This window comes from Pleurodeles waltl, chromosome 5 (assembly GCF_031143425.1).
Source record: "Pleurodeles waltl isolate 20211129_DDA chromosome 5, aPleWal1.hap1.20221129, whole genome shotgun sequence".
Taxonomy (NCBI): Eukaryota; Metazoa; Chordata; class Amphibia; order Caudata; family Salamandridae; genus Pleurodeles; species Pleurodeles waltl.
The window spans coordinates 1,212,467,051-1,212,489,195 of record NC_090444.1 but is presented as its reverse complement, the minus strand read 5'-3'; the positions used below and the strand labels follow the sequence as shown (position 1 = coordinate 1,212,489,195).

General features: G+C 45.9%; 1 protein-coding gene across 1 annotated transcript in view; it reads left to right on the top strand.

Annotated features, from left to right (window-relative positions):
- The window catches only part of ASCC3 (activating signal cointegrator 1 complex subunit 3), a 1,806,704-nt gene that overhangs the window by 329,121 nt on the left and 1,455,438 nt on the right, over nt 1-22,145 (top strand). The gene's annotated exons all lie outside the window — the stretch shown is intronic.

Here is a 22,145-nt window from a genome sequence, read left to right as displayed (position 1 = left end):
AGACATGGTGTTTATGTGAGAAATAGGTAATCTCTGTTTAACCTCAACACCCCCTGAGATGTCACACTTTTGAGTCCTTGCGTATTGGCTGCCACAAATCTCCTTTTACTGTTTGGGTTTTTGGTGAGGTGCTGCTTGTGAGCCAGGAGGGTTGGGACGACAGTTGTGATTTGTTATAGGACTGGCATAGTCGTCTATGAACATAAGTACTGTCATCCATAAACCAGTAGTCTTGCCGAGAGCAAGAGTCCAACTACGACAGTTCTAGTACGCATCCAATGCATTGTTTTGTTGATAAGGGATTCTTTACTTTCCATTTGGGCTGGTTTCAATTTAGGTACATTAATCAGGTGAATTACGGCTTCTCTATCAGCAGCTGGCCACCTAATAATTGTACCTAGGTGGTGAGAATGGTGTCTGGTGGGCCTACAAGAATTATTTCTGGGGATTACACCCAATATCTTTAAAACAGGAAGTTGAACACACCTATCCCCCACCCCCTGATGCTACTTGAAATGTGGTTGGGATGGACTACACAAGGTGGACAATTGTTCAACAGGAGACCATTATGGCATGGAGAAGGCACAGGATTTCTCTTATTGCCGTTGGGCAGATTCATGTCTCCCTTTGGTGATACTAGCTTTATGGATCATCCCTGTGCCATGTCTGAGAACACCTATGCTTGACGGAGGTAGTTTACTTGAAGGGATTAAGGGATTAGAACTAGTACATTTCTGACCCACTTCCCTAAATGGCCTCCTGTTACAAAGCTAATATCCCTTATTGGCCACCGACCTATCGAAGACAAATTACCTCTGCTTACAATGTCCTGTAGGTCACATAACTTTCGAGTCAACAAAGAGATTGCTTCTTTTATTGGATAGAAGTCAGTTCTCAGAGATGTTAAAAATAGTCTTTATATCTAGTATATCCAATGAGATGCCTTCTCCGTCGTGCGCCTTCCGTGTCTCATTTAAGGCTAACGGACTGGGCCATCTTATTTAGTTTGTGGGTATTGTATTGTATTGTAATCGTATTTATATAGCGCTTACTACCCCTGACGAGGCGTCAAAGCGCTTTTCGATGAGTAGCACGCTACTCTGGAACCCAACAAGAATTAGTGATGGATTAGTATCATTAAATAATGAGTACAGTTTTAGTATTATTATGAGTTAATTTGAGCCGCGGATATGAGAGTTTGTTAGTTAGATTGACTGGAGTAATGGAGGGGTGGAGGAGGAAAGAAATCCAGAAGTGTTAATTAGGAGTATATCCTTCATTTACTCAACCCAAAGGCTTGGGATGAGTAAAGGGGGGCGGAGAGGGAAGAGTATGTGGAAGGGTTAGGGAGAGCATAGTAGCAGGGTGAGATGAATGCAGGAGAATTTAGTACGGTTGTGTGGGAGGTCACAGAGGTAGAGTGAGGTTTGGTGAGTTAGATGTGGAGGTGGAGGGAAGAGCTTAGGCAGAGATATTTAGGAGATGAAAGTGGTAGAAGGGATTTGGGATGAGTCAGAGTGAGAATGGAGGATAGTTTGATAGAGACATGACATAAGAGTGATGAGTAGAAAAGTGTGATAAGATGAGAGCAGGAATTCATAGATATCTAGTATAACAACCCAAAGAACCAGGAGCCATGCAATGATCCACGAACATGCCAAGCACAGAAACAACATATACACATACATATATATATATATATATATATATATATATATATACACACACACACACACACACGAATACACACACATATGCACATACAATACATAATTAGAATCATGGGTAAAAAATACTTAGTCAGACAGGTTTAAAGAGTGTGTGTGTATTTTATTGTTATGACATAGTAGCAATACATATTTTCCAAAGAATCTATAAATAAATAGAAATATACATATAATCTGAAAAAAATATTTATCCACATAGGCATATGCAGTTCATAGTTGTTTGAAAAAGGTGGTTATGAAGGAAAGAGCCAACTCTTGAGTAGTTTTCTGAAGACAAGAAAGTTATCTGTGGCTCTTATAGTTGGGGGTAATGAATTCCATAGTTTGGCTGCTTGGACGGAGATGGATGTACCACCTATCGTCTTTTTCTTGTATGGTGGTGTTCTAAGGCGGGGTGCCAATCTTGAGCGGAGGGTTCTTTGTTGGATGTATTTGGTAATTTTCTTTCTGATAAAAAGCAGTCCTGTTCCATGTATAGCTTTGTGGGTGATACAAAGCAGCTTGAAAGTGCATCTTCTGGCAACGGCAGGGGAGATGTGGGCTTGCTGCTTTATATGTAGTAGTAGCCTGGCTGCGGAATTCTGGATACGTTGTAGTTTTTTTCATAACAGATAGAGATGATCCATGGTGGAGGCTATTGGCATAATCCAGTTTGGATAGTACAAGCGAGATAGTAGCTTGCACCTTGTGTGGAAATCCGAGGTGGGGGAAGATGCGTCGTAAAGTCTTTAAGGTGATGAAGCTTGTGCGCGCTAATTTGTCTACTTGGGCATTCATAGTTAACTTGGAATCCATGGTGATTCCTAGGTTTTTAACTTCCTTGGATAATTGAGGAGGTGGTCCAAGATCGTCAGGCCAGACGCACAGAGGGTCATAATTGGGGTCTTCTAATTTAAGTAGTATCTGTGTGTCATCTGCATAGTTGTAGCATGTGAGATGGAAATCATTGATCAGTTCTGGTAAAGATATCATGTAGATGTTGAAAAGCAAAGGTGAGATGATTGACCCTTGAGGGACCCCTGCTTTTGTGAAGTAGGGTTCGGACGAGAAGGGGGGTGAGTGGATGATATTTGCTCTTTTTTGAAGATAGGAAGTAATCCAGTCGAGAGCAATCCCTTGTATGCCTGCTTCGTGGAGTCTTTGAGTTAGGGTGTCATGGTCAACCGTATCAAAGGCAGCTGAGAGGTCCAAGAGAAGTAGTGCAGCAACTCCATTTCGGTCGACTGTGTTTTTAAGATCGTCCCAGATTGCCATGAGTGCCGATTCAGTGCTTCTTCCTGGGCGGAATCCAGTTTGGAAGTCTGAAAGTATAGAATTGTCTTCAATGAATTGTGACATCTGAGCGAATGCTGCTCTTTCTATCAATTTGCCCAGGAAAGGTCCATTTGTGATTGGTCTGTAGTTGTTGGGGTCTTGCGGGTCTAGGTTTGTTTTCTTTAATAATGGTCATATGTATGCCTTTTTCAGGTCTGCAGGAAAAGTTCCTGAAGTTAAAGTGTGTAACACCACTTAGTCAGGGTGCACAGACAAGAATGGAGGCTTTGAAGAAAGAGCTTGAAGCTCACTTACTCTGCGAGCTGGAGTGATGGCACCCAGAAAGACAGTTTGGAGGGTTTAGAGGATGCAGCGGGGCAGGGGGGGACTGGGCAGACCTCTGGTTCCCTGTCCCATGCCCACGTGAGATTCCGCATCCCCGGCCATGCAGCAGCTGAACAGCATGGGTGACACGGTGGCTGGGTTGAGGACACAACAGGGAGGGAAGGGGCAAAAGGTGGAGTGTTGGAGGCGAGGGGCAGTGGAAACGCCAAGGGACTGAGCCGTAGCCCGGGAGTCCTTGAATCTCTCTAAGGCCGGGTCCCCCTTGTCTTCAAAGAGACGGGAGCCATCAAAGGGCATGTCCATAATAGACTGTTGGACATTCCCCAAAAAAACAAGTACGCAACCAGGCATGGCGCCTCAAGGTCACCGTTGTAGCAACTGATCTGCCCAGAGAGTCGGTCGTGTCCAGCCCACATCGGATCGTGAACTTCGCCACATCTCTCCCATCGGTGACAGCTTGGGAGACGATAGCACAGTCCTCCTCCGGTCTCGGTGGCAGAACTTGTGCGACCGTATCCCACAGAGAGTGGGTAGAGCGGCCCAAAAAACATGCGATGTTCACGGACCACAGCGCGAGACTGGAGGAAGAAAACATCTTCTTCCCAAATTGTTCCAGCCTTTTTAAATTCCCTATCCGGGTGTGCGGAAGGGAATGCACCTGAGAAAGAGGAAGCCTAGATGACAAGACTCTCAGGCGTGGGGTGTTGGGACAGGAATTTAGGGTCGTTTGGGACGGGCCGATGGCAGCTTGCGATAGTCCTGTTCACAGGAGCCCCTTTGCTGGGTTTGGGCCAAGTACCCAAGAGGACATCGGTGAGGGCTTCATTGAATGGCAATGGCAATTGTGACTCCCTGTCAGGAGGGATAGTCAGAAATACTTTAGGGTCCACTCTGCTGATGGACACCTGCATCTCCAAACTCTCAGGTCACCTCAGCCTGGTCTTTGTTTTGAGGTTCAAATCATCAAAAATGTTTAAGCCGTCGTTCCCAGCTTCTGGTAATGACGACTCAGTGAAGTCATCAGGTCGCTGATTAAAATAATGATTCAATGGGGTCCCTAGATTACAATGATTCAGTGGGCTTCCACCACAGAAGTAAAAAGCTTAAGAACTGCTTTAGAGTGCAAACCGATTCACAATGAGCATTCTCAAAAATACTGAAAAGATTTACTCAATGCACTCCCCAGTAGGCAAATATTATCCCAATTCTCTCTGGGTGCAGATGCCACTCATGGTCAGCTAGATGGAACCTTCTGAGCACATCAGCCCTGACATCTAGGAAGCCTGCCTGATGGGTCGACAGCCAAGGAAGTCCCTTTGATCGTTTAGCCAGTGCCAGTGTCCGAGTGCCTTGTTTGTTGCGGTACCACACGGACGATGAAACTGTCAGTCACAACTTGCATAAGGCTGCACCTGATGGAAGACAGAAGCTGAGCCCACTGAAGGCAGAGGCTCTACTGAAGAGACTGCAAGTGCCAACAGGCAGCCTCAGAACCATCTGGGGTGGAACACAACACTGAGCGGGACAAACTGAGATAATTGGAATGTTCCAGACTCGCTGCAGGAGCGGAAAGAGTTTGAACACCCCACTGTCCAAAGCAGCTCCTGATAAGGGAATCCTATACTCGGGCTGAAGGTGGGATTTTGGCTTGTTAATTAAGAACCTCAGGAAGAAATGAATGGCAAGAATAGTGCCACCATATGCTGAGTGAAAACAAGAGGACCTGAAAAGGCAACGACCGAGTGAAAAACAGGAACTGCAAAGAACGGGACAGAGAGAGAATGTTGTAACCATGAAAAACCGCCTGCAAGACCCACTGGTCTGAAGTAACTGCACGTCAGATTGGCAGATAAAAATCTGTTCTGTACCCTACTGCCTGTCTGGTTCTGCTGAAGGAGGAAACAGCAGCTTGGCAGCGGAAGAAGATGAGGAAGAGGAGTGGCCTTATCTGCCATCAAACACCCACTTGGTGCCTGAAAGGGGCTGAAAAGGCCACCTCCAAATTTGAATTTTTGGTACTGTTGATGGAATTGGCAGGCCCAAGTAGTGGCCAATAGCATGGCTATATTTGAAAGGCTTCATAACTGACTCTTCCAAACAGCCTGGAGCTATCAAAATGTGTATCAATAACAAATCCTTGCATGTCCATACAGATACACATGGTGTGACTCCAGGAGTGATGGTGAATCACCACACTTCTGCTCATTACACAGCCCACACAGTCTGGCGTCCAGACCTGCCCATTTGATGAACTTGGTAATATGTCCATATCGTGGACCATCTGGGCAAATGTATTTTGGAAATCCTCAGGGAAGGCAGGCAATATATTTTGATTGCCACCTCACAGAGGGCAAGAGTGCATTCCCCACCCAACCCCCCAACAAGCATTTAGATACCACAATGCTAAATTTGCAGTGGAGAACACACACTTTGCCAAATGTTTCCCTGTACTTCGATCTGCTGTTAACACAGGGAAAACTAAATGGTTTCTTACTCGTAGGGGTAATTATGCAGCTTGTAGAATTTTTCTGGATTTCCATGCTATGCCTTATTCTGCTATATAGTGGTTGGGTCAGGAATTTCCCAATCTAGTAGTAGTAGTTATTTCTTTTTGAGCATCGATAGTCCCACCACTTTCCTATCCAGACATCATACGCCCTCTCCGAAAGCTCCTACTCATGGTCGCCATTTTCAGATTTGTTTTTTTTCCTTCTTTACTCCTATCTTTTAGGGGAGGTGGGTGGGTGGCTTGAGAATACAGAAAATTCTTCAAGCTGCAAAACTACTTCTACAGTTAAGACACCATTTTGTTTTGCAGCATGAATCTTTTCGGAATTCACATGCTGCGCATTGATCTTGGAGCTATTTCTTGATCCTGCGGTGGCTGGGATGAAGCTGAGCTTAAATTTGTAAATAGATGTTTGCGTACTTTGTCCAGCTTGAACTTCCTTTTTCATTTGAATGTCTATGCAATAATGTTTATTAAACATGTGAACTGATGACCAAGTAGCTGCCATGCAAATGTCCTGTAAAGGTATATTTGCTAGAAACACAACGGTTGCTCCTTTTTTCTGACTTTTTCTGTAAGACTGCTTTCGCTGGACAGGGGCCATCATTGTCAGGAGCAGTCGATCATAAAGTCTCAGCCCTAACGGATTCAGGGAGAACTAAATTCTCAATAGTATATGAAGAAGAAATTGCAAAATTACATAAAGGTGTGGAAGATGTTTTCTTTACAGGGGCATTCTTCCCTTTGCCAATGCCAGAATGAAAGTGTGTGATTTTGCTAGCACCTGGGGGCTGTTTTGCTTTCCTTATTCAAAATGTCTTCGACCTCGGCAATTAGGTTGTCAGTTTCACTTATCTTATTGTGCAATTTTGTGACTCATGTCTTGCTGATTTTGGTTCCTTGACATTAACAGAAGGGGCCTCAATCGCCTTTCTTTTCCAAATTATAGGGTTCAGAGCTCTTGAGGAGTGCGAACTGATAGAAGGGTATCATTTTAGGTATTTCCACCTGCCATAAAGTATATATTTCTAAACTTATGCATTGTATTGAGTAGAGTGTGCATCGTAAAATACTTTTACCTTTTATAAATAAAAACAGTGACTGGACAATGATTTATTGTCTGCTGTTAGTCTGTGCCCGTGGACTGGGGCGGTAGCCCACACCACCTCCCCTGAGTAGACTTTGGACTGCTCTACTTCGCTACCCTTAGTGTGAAGTGCTGCACCCGTTTACTAACTTTACAATAGACAAAAGGTTGTTGGTTTATAACTTCAAATGATTGCATCCTTTTTACGTAACCCACTTCCTTACAATAATCAAGATGTTAAATAAATGATATTTAGTCTGAGCACAAGGCTTCTCGTAGGAGGATTGGAGAGATCAGTGGTGTACGTAATATGTTTCATTATATGTAAATATAAAATGACAGCACCAGACGTGTACATGTTAAAATGTAATTGCAAGAACCTCTTTAAAGTGAAGAGACAGCTTGACTAAGTGGATTGCGGGCAGAGGAGATGCTGGTTAGCAGGATTGTGCAGTTCTCAGGGCAAACTGAAGCAACAAGAAATCTCCAACTCACCAGTCACTTCATTAGGAAGAGCCACTTATGTTAAAAAAAAAAAAAATCATGCAAAGCAACTAATATTACTTGTATTCGAGACATCAGGCAAGTATGCAAGATTACCAGCCATGATCACTTCAGTGCAGGATTGCCTGCTTTAATGTAGAAAAAAAAGGCTTTGTTAATTTGGAATGTCTCTACAAGGATAATACATAAGTCACAGCTGCAATGTCCCGGCACCAAGTTATTAGTACATCAGTACTAACATCAATAAGCTTCCCAGTGTTTCATGATTATCTTTCAGATATCAGCTTTAAATATCTTTTGAAAATCATGGTTTCTGAAAATACACATATTTTCATCTCTGTTACACACTTGTCAGTTTTGGTATACATATATTAATTTAATCAAGCAAAAGCTTATAATTTAGTTGGCTAGCTGCACACAGAAGAGCTACTCGCAGGTAGCTGGAGAGCCACCAGAAGCTCACGAGCTACTCATGAAGAAGTCTCTCATAGGGATTGTGCCACGCTTAACCTTACATCATGAGCAGCATCCCTGGAAAAAGCAACAAGGACCTACTAGACCTCAGAGTTATACTCTGTGTCAGTTGTTCAGGCCTGCCTGTCTGGTGGGCAAATTGAAACTATGTCACAGTGCCTGATCTGCATTCCACCTACTAACCCATAGAGTTGCACATGTGAGTGTGGTGCACCCTCGATGTGGGACAAATCCCTGCTTGATGATCTTCATAGGTGGACTCGGATGTATAGCCTTCTGCACTCACTGAATAGCCTTGGTCCAAACAACCTGTACATAACTACGCTTCAAGCAAAAACATGATGACCATCTTAAAGCAAGGCTTACAGAAGCAATAACTGAAGGCAGACACCATTTTGGGTGACACAACTGGGGGTCCCAGATTTGCTGGCCATCTTACGGTCAGTCACTGGTTTTACAATTGGCATGCAGCTCTGCAGTTGTGCTTGGAAGAGAACCTCACAGAAAATGAATGTGTGGGTGACTGGTGGACATGGCTTTGTTAGGGAGACTTTCCTCAAACATTCTGCTTTTTCCTCCCGGCTTTTTGCTGACTCTCTTGGCATAGCCTTAGGACTCTGGGCACTTTCCCACAGTACTGAAGTGGGAAAGCAGGCACATGCCCTTCCTACATTGGCCAGGAAGGACGCGTACGCGGGCAGTTGAGTTGCTGTACCTAGGAGTGGTCTGTAAAACGTTACACCACATACCTGGGGCAGGTATGGCCCTGGTTACTGGTGGGGTGCTGCACTAAGTGTGCCGCCCACCAGAATTGCCTGACCCACAAGTATCAGGCCTGACAGTGTAGACCTGCGGAAATGCAGGTACGTCTTCACCCAGGATGGCATCTCTAATGCCTTGACCGACCCTGAGCACTCCTTACGCTACCCCTAGGGTGCCCCTTGAAGGGCGGCGAGGGTGGTAGGCGTAAAGCAGGGCAGGGACACTTGGGTGTTCCCTCCAAGCAGGGAAGAACCACCACGTGGGTTCTCCCTAACTATGGGGTCAGCCCCTCTCATAGGTTTTGCTGATTCCCTGGGAGTGGCCTTATCCTTAGGGCCCGGGCACTATCCTACTGTGAGTACAGTGTGGAAGTGTCAGCGCCCGTCCTGCGCAACAGTGGGAAATGCCGATAACCACTGTGTACTGGACCTGCCACTGCGGGCCAGAGTGGGCACACTTGCAATGGTATTCTGACCTGTGCTGAACGATCTGGCAGGTCAGTATGTGCACACTAGCCCATGGTGTCCAATGAGGGACCTGGTGTGCCATTGCTTACCAGTATGTGCGCAATGGTGTTGCAATGTACAGTGAGCCTGACACAGTGGGCCAGTGGGTGTGCACTTGCACAATGACATTTTAAAGTGCCTTTGGGAGCCCTAGGTGCTTTCCCACTGTGAGTACAGTGTGAAAGTGCACACACATGCCTTCCTACTTATACCATGAAAGTGGCGCTGACCAATATGTGCACATATGAACACTGGTGTACCCCTATGCACTTGGCCTGTCACAGCAGGCCTGAACGGGTCCACTTGCACCAGTGCTTTGTCCTTTAACTTGTGTCAAGCCTGCCCCTGCAGGCTTGTGTGTGTGCCAAGGCACATGTGCCCATGTAGTGCAAGAATACCCATGTGTGTTTTCACTACATATGAGAGCTGCTCTGCTCATAGGTTAACATGGGGATAGGTTACAAATCATTTATCCCGAACTGCAACAGTGGATTGCAGTGGAGCACACTCATGGTGTTTACCATCATTGGATTCACAAGGACAGACCCCTTCCCATGGTACAGACAGTTTTGTCAGTATTGCTCTAGAAATGCCACTTCTAAGAAGTTGGCATTTCTATGTTCTAAAAACTCTTTTTTAGTGCCTTTTAATTCAAACTCCATTTCACTGGATGCTGCGGGATGCACATCTGTGAAACTTGGGCACCCGAAACTACAGGCCTCTGCCAGTTGAGGGTCTGGCTGGATAGATTGGAGGGAGAGGTGTTGACACTGGAGCCAGATTATGGCCCCACTAAAGATAACGTTCTGCATTCCATGGTCCCATGGTAGACAGGACTGAAATTTAGGGGATACATCTGTGGTTCAAAGGGAACCCATTTGAACGACTCCCAACTTCAAAGGTACACTTCAGTATGTCTACTGGTACCGCACTTAAGCAACTTAGAGCTAAGCTTGCAGGAACGTGGGACGGACACGCTGGATCGCATGGTGCACTCTCCCAGAGAACTGTGTTGTGCACAGTGAGTTTTTACTTGCCCCCAGGAAGACCCGGCGCACCCTTCCAACATTATGGTTGGCCTGTGCAAACTTGTCACTGTAGTGTGGCACTCTGACGTGTGCTCTCCAAGATTGCGACTGTGTGCTACCTGTCCTCTTGTGGAGGTCTCAAGGACATCAAAGACCTCCTGTGAGGGACCTAGACCTTTAATCTGTCATCTGGAGAGCGATGCCCTCATAAGCATTCTCATCATCAGCTGGACTTCACTGAGCACTAGCGGTGCAAGCACTGAGGCAAGTATACTTTCTGGACACCCGTTTTTGCCTTATGCAGTACCTTCAAAGTATTACCCGCATTTCAAGGAGTTTGGCCCTTCATTGTATGGCCACAACACCACGCATAAGCGGCTTGTTTGTTGTGAGCAATTCACCAGTGCGGGAGCCCATGTGACCCGCCTTAGTTGAGTGCACCGCATTTCTCCCTTGCGACTTCGACTGCATGCTGATTGTGTGTGCTTTCTGTGTCATAAATGACGACCCTCAGAGGTGTGGCCATCCCAGGAGCAGTGCATATCCTACCTCGTGTGGCCCAGCTGAACTTGCAGCTTTTTTGTGTGTAGCCGGATTGTCTGGTGCGACTCAAGTCAACGCACACCAGGCGTTGTCTCATTCCAGGGAGACACGGAATTGGAATCCTTTGTGTGCATGCTGGAGGATCGTCGGAGACAACTCAAGTCCTTGTGCTCCAGACTTTGTGCCTTATTCCAGGGATGTACAACAGTGAGCACTAGGTGTTGGCGATTGGGACAGTCTGGTGTGGCTCAAGTCATTGTGCATGAGACGTTGTGCCACATTCCAGGGAGGCATGACTTTGAACACATTGTGTTGGCGACCGGAAGTGTCTGGTGTGACTCAGGTCATCGCGCACCTGTCGTTGTGCCTCATTTCAGAGACGTATAGAAGTGAAATCTTCTGTGTGTTTAGCCGGATTGTCTGGTGCGGCTCAGGTCACTGTGCACCAACCTTGTGCCTCAATCCAGGGAGATACGACATTGAGCACTTTGTGTGCAATTGGAACCTGTGTGGTGTGACTCAAGTCATCGCGCACCAGACGTTTTGCCTGATTTTCAGGAAGGTACGACATTGAACACTTTGTGTTTGTGATTGGAATCGTCCAGTGCGACCAAGTCGTCAACGTAGTGCCTCCATCCAGGGAGATGCTGATTGGTATCCCCTTTATGTGCAACCAGGACTGTCTGGGGAGGCTCCTCAAGTCATCGCGCCCAGGATTTAGTAACTATTCTGTGTTAGAGTTCCTGGCTCGCCTGGGCGCCATTGTGACCTGCTTGTGTCCCCCAATGGCCCACCCCTTGTGCTTTGCAAACTTGGGCCCGTGCTGGAAGACACAGTGCAGAGACCTCTCTGTCAACTTACAGAGTGGTGGTCAAGCCTCCCTTTATTGACTGTTATCTGCTCTGTGGGTATCTCTTCCTTTCCCCCCATATTGTCCCTGAGTGCCTGAACAAGTGTGACTCCGGCAGTGTGTATCTTCAGCTAGTGGGAGGTGGAGTAGTAGGGCCAATTGGAGGTTGGAGGAAGGGTTTGGGGCCCAAAGGGGGGAGGGTGGGGAGGGCTTCTAGTGCAGTGACAGCTAACCAGCCGGATATCAGTGTACAGCATTAGGGTGCTGGGAGCGGGTGTATTTGAGTGCATAATTTATGATCTGCATGCTATCAGCAGCACTAGTTGGTGGTGCAGTGTGTGTCGGAGCGATTGTGGGTGATTGTTACTCCATACAACGGTGTTGCCAGACATGTTCATTCTTGCACACAGCTTACATAGTTGACATTAAATTCTACCTGTGCGGCCCAGGCCACGAAGCTAATTTAAAGTGCTGTATTGCTCTGTTGGTACATATTGCTGCTATTGTTGTAAACCGGGGTGCACCCTGTGTATAATTGAATTGGGGTAATCGCTGGGGTGGGTCTCGTGCTGACATTTGGCACCTCATGTGGGTACTGGGAAGATATACAATGTTTTTCTCACGTATGCATACTGCCAATGTCATTTTAACACAGTTAGACCTAGTACTGCTAGTGTTGTTTCAAATGTTGAGTCTTGCCCAGACTTAAATGTTATTCATGCTGTTAATTATTGTGTGTGCTAAATACACAACTTATTTACATAAACCTTGTGTGAAGTCTCTTTTGTGACGCTCAGTGTAATTGTTATTGGTATTGCTGTGCCATTGCTTTACAGATTGCCCCTATGATAGGCCTTACTGTTCTGTGCCAAACTACCCAAGGTTGAGGGGAGGTTATACAGTGGGTGTAATCACTCACCCCTGACAGGAGTAGTGAGTTCTGCCTGGCGAGGGCCCAGCCTCAGCCAACCAGAAAGCACCGCCTCCAACAGCGGTCAAACCAATAAAACCTATTGAAGGCTGGGCTTCACTACAAAGAACCAACTTTTACTTGAGAGAACTTTGAAATGAAAAATTGTGTTTAGTATCACACTCCTTGTTAGAAATGTCAGCGGTATCTGGTTGCCAAATAACTGTTAAATTGCTTATATGGGTTGCCCCTCATAAATACCTGCACCAAAAGAGGCTCATACACTATGGGACGATGCACTATGCTGGCTCATAAAATACATCTCTGGAGCTATGAAACACTCTTGGCTGGACAACCTATGGCCAGATGCCAAAGAACTAATTGCAGCACAGTGACCACATGTTGATTTCGTTCAAGGTACATTCAGCACCAGCATATTTGACTTAACTCCTCTTTCTCACTGCAACAACTAATTCTAAAAACTGACATGTCTGCCCACATCTTAGTCTGTTTATGAAAGTGGCTCCAGCTCCATCCAAAGGGTCACAGTAGCACTTTGTCTAACAGGTCACTATCTGATCAATTGGCGGTGCTCTGAAATGCGAAATACTATTAAATTTGTCATGGAATCTAAGCAGGAGGAGTAGGTTCAAGATCTGAAAAGAGGTGAAAGAAAATAAGAGCAAGATAAATCAACAAAATTATAGAGTACACCAACAATGGATTAGTGCTGCTGAGGACAACTATTCCATAATTGTAAATCGACTAGACGTTGCCATCTGAAAAAATCAGAGGCCCTCTGTAACTGTTGAAGGTCTAGAAAATTGTGGATGAATAAACAATATTCAGTTGCTCAGGGTTCTTGAAGATGAAGAGGAATGCCATCTGAATGACCATCCTCTTAGAAATGTTTATAACAAAGCACTAGGGGGGCCTTTATGCCTGAACACAGTTATTGCCTGGACAGATTGTTTGGTGATTCCCAAACAATGAGACTAAGACTGATTACCCGAAGAGTGTTGATGTGCATTGAAAAGATGCTAATACAAATGTGTGTGACGCAGCCAAAAGGATTCAGTAGAAGGGCCACACACTCAAACTGTTCAATGTCTATTCAGCATAGGCAACACTAGAGTATAAAGGATATTTAGTTTTGTCACAGTTACAGAGCTGAGATACTTTTTTTTTTTCCATCACAGTTATTTATTATTGCATTTCTATTTTTATGTATGTGACACAACAGAGGCCAAACAGTATATACATAGCCAAAAAGGCACAGCTTTAAGCAGCTTAGCAAGTAACGTTCTGAAAATGTGGTCTTCTGTGTTCAACTCACAGATCCTTTGTACTAATAATATCAGCTCAAATGTCACCTCTGTGGCTTGTGAAGAAGGCTGGGGGGAAAAGGTAAAGCAGAGCAGAAACTACAAGTAAAAACACAGTCACATTCAAGATCAGACATAATAGGATAGTATATTTAATTGTTTGTACTCCTGCAGAACACAAATATGGGACAGTGCATCCAGTACCACTGGAAGCTCTGCCCTTAATTTGCACAAATAATCTTATACAAGATGTGGATCTTGAAGTGGCTCAGACTCTATTTTCAATACAGGTGGAACGAGGAGACTTTGTGCAGGGCAGGTGGAAATGGGATGGAACGATATGACAACTGAAATGATTGGGGCAGATCCAAGCACACAGTCAGACATGTATAAGTCCTCTTCGGGTCACTTGCAGGCGCATGACTGTGGCTAGGTACACTCTATCCCTAGACATTTACTTTACTACCAAGACCATACCCTGAGGTTACCCTGCAAACCACAGACCTGAACAGGTACCGAGATGGAAACGAATTTGACAGGGTTGCGGATATCTACTTGCATTTGCATTACTGTAAGCATTGGTAGGACACCTAGGCTAATGAATTTTCTGTAATCTATATTTGAATTTTTTTACATGAGCTCGCTGACAATTCAAGCAGAAATGCTGTACATAAGGGAGGAAAGTGTACCTAACGTTAATGCAGCCTTGGCTTGGAACACAAAAAGAGGAGATGGTTGAAATATTTGTACTTGGATGCTGAGATGTTAAGTATGATCGGGTATACAAAACTAGAAATAGGTTATATGGCATAGCCTTAATGCAGGCTTGTTTATATTTTTGGTTAGGATGCATATCTTCAGGTATTCTTCCTCTGCAGTCTCATGGGATTACCAGGATAGTCCTGTTTCCTGTTGATGAAATTATGCGATGTGAAGAAATGCATGGATATTAGGAGACATGGCGTTCCCATGATGGGTTCCAAGAAGCTAGTATTTGAAATTTGAACATAGAGGTTTTGGTGCGACTAGTAAGTTATAGTTTAAGACAATAGATCCCTGGAGGGTGTGTAGAAGGACATAAGGTCAGTGCAGTAGCATGGGTAAATACCATGAACCTCATTGAATATATTTTTCTGATAGGGACTTTTAGACGCAGATTGCTCACTTCATGAGTACTCCCCAGGTATCAGTTTGATAGGGAAACCTTTCTGCATTACTTCCGTGTGCCGGTAGGTGGCACTGTGTGGTTCCTCACTGATGCCATTCCACTCCGGAAATGATGTGCGCTACTCCCATATGCTGACTTTGTTCATTTCTTCTCTACTACCAGTCGTGGATCCGAAGCTCCCCCTCGTCTCTTTGAGACTCCTATTACCTTTTCAGATTGTAAAACAGTGTGCAAGGGAAATGTTACCCCCTCATCCCCAAAACAACAGGTTTTAAGCCTTATAGGTATTGTCACAAACAAATGTCTGTGACAGACTCTTATCAGGTTTGCCTCTGATTCCTGAGGCCGAATGACTAATCTAAGACCTGCAGCAATTTTGTGTCAGGGAAAACAAAGCCAATCTGAAAGCGCAAAACTCTACCTTGCTAAACACCAGAGGAGTCTGTGACTGGGACCGCTCCAAGTCGAAAGTTCACTTCTGGTCCAGTTTCGGATCCAAAAGTGGTTCCAGAGGTGATCATCATCTCAATCAAAGTCATTGATTGAGTAGTAGAAAAACACAAGAAATCTGAGTGATACTCTTTCTTTTTTCTATACTCTCACTCTACTGAGACAGTACGGGGGTGGCACCATACTACTGTCTTTCTCCTGAAGTAGGTAGACAACTGAGCCCATCCTGCAACTTGTTCCAGCACAGACAGAGTTTCTGAGGCTGTCCCGCACATCAAAACCGATCAAAGCATTCTGCAAGTCCATGCTACAACTCTTCAGATTGTTTCAGAATCCCTCTGCTGCGCCACTGGGTGTCATGGAGCTGTGAGGCCCTCCATCCAGAATACTGCTGGCAAGTTCGCCCTGCTTGGGCCGTCCGAGTCCACCGCGGTGCTACTCCCAGCTCAAGTTTTGACTCCAAATTCAGCACAGATGTTCACGCCGATTCCTGGAACTGCGACTCTGATGAAAACTCCATCGACACCGGAAGATATGATACCTAGTGTACTCTCTGACTCAGAGTCTGCGTCTGCTCGACCTCGACTGAGGTGGTGCCCTGCTGCTGTCAAAGCTCCTCTCCACCCCCCGAGCCTTCACAAGGGAGAACACATACTCTAAATTGCTTGTTTTGCACGGATTCGGATAACAATTACAATGTGGATGATTAGATTGGCCAGCCATACCTTCAGGAGAATTGGTACGACGAGTTACAGGAGGTTAGTGGCCTTGATTCCTCCCATGAGTTAGGGATTCTCTCATTCCCTGGCCCATCCACTTAGAAGAGTGCTTCTCACACCATGTTAATGCATAGGTCAGCTGAAGTCCTTGACATCCATCTCTCCACCTTGGAGGTCAAGACCAATGTACTTGGAGAAGTCCTTCACCCAGTGCAAACATCCACTAAGCCCCTCCTACCTTTTTAACAGTGCCCTTCCAGACAATTTGTTGGGAGCATGGAACAACCTTGCTCTGGCCCCCGGTCAGCCACGGGATTCCACAACACCATTGCCTTGCCGTGCACGACCTGGCATTTCTATTACGGCACCTTTCGCCTGAAAGCTTGATGATGCAGCCGTCTGTTATCAAAACTAACCTCAGTATGTTCCCAACTACTCCTCCTGATAGGATGAGTGGAGACTTTTGTGAAATGGGTCTTATCATCCACCAGCTCGGTTCTTTGATCTGTAAGTGCTTGCTGCTTTGTGGGGTGCAATTCCTTCTGGATTTGGTGGCTCACGCCCTCCTAGGTTTCCTGAAGTTCTGCAGTCTGCCCTCACTCAGGCTATACAGGATGGTCGGGACATGGCCAACTTTACAATTCATTGTAATTTGGACACTACATATTCCACTGGGTGGGCAGTTGGCACCAGTGTCACTATTCTCTGCAATGCTTGCCTGTGGTCCAGTGGGATTTCAGATGATGTCCAGTCATCTCTCATGGATATTCCATTGACAAGACTGGCCTGTTTGAGGACAAGGCAGACTCTGCTTTTGAGCTGTTCAAGGAGAGCAGGGCCATAACTTGTTCCCTGAGCTTATCTGCCCTACCGTTCTTTTTGTGGCTTCAGTAGAAGTACCCCTAATATCGCCAGCCAGTCCAGCTTCCACCCCTGCGGTCAACGAGCTGCCCAGTCCCCTAAACCTCTTGCAGCTCCACCTGCCAAACCCCTTTATTGTGTCCTTATTGGAGCAAAACCACCCAATGGTAGGCAAGATCCAACAATTCTTGCAGAACTGGCAGGCCACAACATCAGACAGGCCGTTCCTGGAAATTGGTCCTTAGAGATATGTACTACCGTTCATTCTCTCACCGATGCATATTACACCATCCCCTCAGGAATTTACAAAGTAACATCTCTCCATTTTTGTGACAGAAAATACAAGCTCTTTTGGCCAAATAGGCTATCAATCAATCAGTTAGTTTTTGTAAAACACGGCTACTCACCCATGTGGGTCTCAAGGAGCTGAGGGGACCTCGTTCGAAGTGCCTCATCCGAAGAGCCACATCTTGAGGTTCTTCCTGAAGATGGTGAGCAATGAGCTTTCTTTGAGGTGGAAGGGTAGGTTGTTCCAGCTCTTTGCTGCGATGTAGGTGAAGGATCGTCCTCTGGCAAAGGTTTTCCGAATGTGAGGGATGGTGGCCAGGACCAGCTGGGAGAAGTGGAGGGATCTGGCAGGGGTGTGGAAGGAGATGCGGTGGTTCAGGTAGGCTGGTCCTGCGTTGTGTATGGCCTTGTACGTGTGGGTGAGTATCCTGTTTCTCAACCAGGAGCCAGTGGAGGATACTCAGGTGTTTGGAGATATGTTCACGGCGTGGGAGGTCCAGGATGAGTCGGACAGCCGTGTTCTGGATGAGCTGTAGTTTCTTGATGTTTCTTGTCAAGGTGCCGGCATAGAGGGCGTTGCCGTAGTCGAGCTTTCTAGTGACTAAGGTGTGGGTGACTGTCCTGCGGCTGTCTACTAGGATCCATCTGAAGATTTTCCAAAGTTTGCAGAGTGTGTGCCAGCAGGAGGTGGCGACTGAGTTTACCTGGCGGGTCATGGATAGGGAGGAATCGAGATGATGCCTAGATTTCGGGTCAGTGCTCAGTCAGTGCAGGGGGGTGTCACCGAGGGATGTGGGCCACCAGGAGTCGTCCTATGCTGAGGTGGCGTTTCCAAAGATGATGAGCTCTGTCTTGTCAGAGTTATGCTTGAGGCAGCTTTCTCTCATCTAGGTGGCAATGGGCTTCCATTCCTGAGTGGATATTCCTTTTGGCCGTGTCCGGGTCTTCGGTGAGGGAAATGATGAGTTGTGTGTCATCGGCATATGACACGTTCATTCCATGGTTTCTGTCATGGCTGCGAGAGGGGCCATGTATACGTTTAACAGTGTTGGGCTCAGGTAGGATCCTTGGGGGATCAAGAGGGTGTCTGCACCAGAAGTAGGACGTTTGTTATTTGTGCTACTTTCTGGTGTCTAACAAGCACTGAGGCCTTCATTCTATTTTCGCCCTGCACTCTTTTAATGCTTTGCTCCGGAAGGAGAAATTCTAAATGCTCCAGCTGTTCCATGTATTGTCTGCCTTCAACCCTAGAGGCTGGATGGTGGTGTTGGACCTGCAGAACACCAATCTCTGTATAAGTGTTGAGCAAGCCCATCAGCACTATATGCAGTGCATGGTGCGACGAGCATTTTCACTTTGCTGTGCTCCCCTTTAGTCTCACCAGCGCCCCTAAGATGTTTATGAAAGTGATGATGATGGTGGAAGCATGATCTCCAGGGTCAGGGATGCCAGTATTTTCCTACCTTGACGACTGGCTTTCGAAGGTGAGCTCACCTCAGACAGTAGTTAACCACCTCCTGTCATCTTCAGAGTTCACTGTCAATGTGCCGAATTCACATCTGACTCCATTTTAAATGCTTTCCATCATCGGAGCCATTCTGGATACAGTTGGGTTTCGTGCCTTCCCTCAGGAAAGAGAGTCCAGGACATTCAGGCTATGATGCTGATCTTTTAGTCTCTGTCATGGATTGAAGTGAATTAGACTGAGTCTACTGAAACTGATGGCCTCCTGCAGCCTGCTGGTAGAGCAGCCAGGTGGCATATGAAGGGTTTTGCAGTGTGGTTTAAAGTCTCAGTCGGCTCATAGACCAGGGCACCGCTCTGACCATGTTCAGATTTCGGATTAAACTGCAAAAAACTGCAGTTATGGTTACTAGACTGTGATTGGGTCAGAGGTATGCCCCTCTCCCTTCCACACCCAGAACTGGCAGTTGTGACTGATGCATCATTTCTGGGTTATTGTGGCCACCTGGGAGAGGTGCAGATCAGAGGCTATTTGTTCTGTCCCTAGCCTGGAAAGGCTTTGTTCTGGACAAATTTAAAGGTACCTTTCAGCTCTTTTAAGGTTGCCGGATCAGCCGTCATTGTTTAAGTCTCCAGTTGTTATGCATTTTTAAAAGAGATACAACATTTGTTTCCTCCCTGTCCTTTTGTCGTATCAAAGTAGGCCCTTACCTTGGTCCTTACTTTTCTGATGTGCACTCCCTTCAATCTGCTTCACAGCTGCCCATTGCGGTTTCTCAACTTAAAGATAGTGTTCCTCTTCATGTAACATTTGTGCGATGTGTGAGTAAGGTTCAAGCTCTGAGGCAACTCACCTTACACCTGTTCTTCCCAGACAAACAGGTTCTGCGGACATTGGAATAATTCTTGCCTAAAGTTGTGACGTTGTTCCACAACAGTCTGGCCATTACCATGTCAGCGTTCTATGCTTTGCCACACCCCTCTAAGGAGGAGAAGGGACTCATTCTCTTGGACCACAAGAAAGTGCTCAGCTTCTACACTGATTGCACCAAAGAACACTGGGTGGCAGTTCAGCTTCTTGTCTGGAGCAGAAAAAGGCAAAGCTTTGCAGAAGAGAACCATCTTACCATGGATCATGCTCTGTGTTACAATCTACTACTAAGTGGTTTTGGAAGGACTGTGTTCTCATTCTACCAGGGCCAAGGTTGCTACCACTACATTGGCATGTGGAGTCGGTGTCCTGGACATTTGCCAGGCGGCTATATGGGCATTCCTCCATACATTCACAAAGCACTATTATCTGAACAGTCAGGTTCGCCAAGAAGGCCATTTTGCCTGTACAGTACTGCAAGACGTTCTGGTTTGAGTCCAGCCACAGACCCACCACGACTTCTTTAGTATCTGTTCAGAAGGTGAGGAATCTGTGGCTAGAAGTCTGTCAGAAGAAAAAGTTACTTACCATTGATAATACTCTTTCTGGCATAGACTCCATCTAACTGCAGATTCTTTACCGACCCTCCTATCCTCCCCATTCTATTATTGGGCTCTATACATTAAGAAAGATCCAAAGTCTTGCAATCTGCACACTGCTCACACCAATTTCAGTTTGGGTCTCTGCATCTGGGGCACAGACTTTCTTGAAAGCAACTGACAGCATGTGGGAATGGAGCCTATATAGACTTTACACTTCATTTCCGGAAGTGGAACAGCATCGGTGTTGAGCTGCATGGTGCCACCTCCTGGCTTGCGGAAGGCATGCTGAAAAGTTTCTGGAACCAGCCTGACATCTAGGGAATGTTGAAGAGGTGAGGAGTCTGCTGCTAGATACAGTCTTTACCAGAAAGGGTGATACTGAAGGTAAGTAACTTGTTAGGCAACAGAGGGTCACCTCAAAGCCTCTTAGTTTTATGACAGAAGGAAATGATGGATATTTCTTGCCAAATTGACTGAGTTCCTGAATATGTATTTAGGCAGTTAGCCCATTGGAAGGAAGGAATATTGAGGGAGGCCCATCAGCCAGCTGTTGCAGTAACCTAATATGTTAAGTGCTTGTGGAAATTAAAGGGTGCTTTAGCCAGTTAACATTGGAGACTTGGGCATATGTTTTATGTCCATTACTGGGTATTGTTCTGCTGTGGCAATGATGGTGATGAAGTTTCCATGCATATTGAAGGGTTGGACAGTACACCCACAATTCTAGATGAGGAGGCAAATTTCAAGTTGTCAGGAAGAAAGTAAATAGAGTTCAGAGAAGTGATGTGAGTAGACAATTTGTTAAAGTAGAGCTTATGTATTTTTTTTTAATGTTAGATTGGAAACAGTTTGGGTACATGTCATTTATGAGGGAGAGCATGATAAATGAAATTAGGCAAATAAGTACTTTAGTGGAAAGAGGTAGGAGTAATATTTATAAGGCTGAAAGGATCACAAAATGGATTAGCTGATTTGAGAAAGGGAAAGTAGGAGGAACTTCTGAGAGACGGCTGAAGGATAAAGATGTAGGGGAGCTAATAGAGTAACAAGAGTGTCATGATTTTTGTAAACTTATGGGACAATTATGGCACAAAATCCTTGGCAGAGATCGAGTGTGGAGTGTATGATGGAGGGATGTGGTTGAAAGATTCATTTATTAATTGTAGGTGAGTCAAAAATAAATGAAAACATGAATTTGGAAGAATGCTTCTCACATTAGCCAACAGGGTGGAACGCACAAGCTGATCACCTATTGAGTTGTAACTAAGTTATACTATGCCACATCTCTGTTTATCATCGTGGGCCAGTCAGCGAAGCCGTGCTAGTTTGGGGTTTGCGAATAACTACCCTCCCGAAGGCAGGACTGGCAGGCCAAAGGAGGCTGCAAGTCTGCGAAAAGGGAGCTCACTGATTGGTTGGTGTGATTTGAAGCCGTCAGGTGCAATAGCAACGGGGGATGCAAGGTCAAAAGGCGGGTGCGGGACGGCATCTCCAAACAGGGACCTCACAGCATTGACCCTCCCACACCATAAGAGTGGGCGACTCAGCCACAGGTGGGCTAAGCTGAGGAGCAGAGGCGAAACACGGACAACCAGAAAGCACAATAACCTCAAGGAAGAGCTTCTTAAGCAGTGTTCTTGGGATGCCTACAGCAGAGGCACCGGGAGCAGACAAGGGGTCAGCAGCCAGTGGGCACGGCACTTGCAGCCTGGGTAAGGCAAGGGACTGCCTGCAGAGATTTTGGTGGCAAGGGAAGCCTAGTAGCCGCCAAGCTCTGGCTTCCTGACCAAGGAGCTATCATGGAGAAGGCTGTGCATGAACACAGGCAGCAATCAGTATGCTAAGCAAATCCAAGGATAACCAGAAAGATACAGAGGTGATTAGTTCATACATGGAAT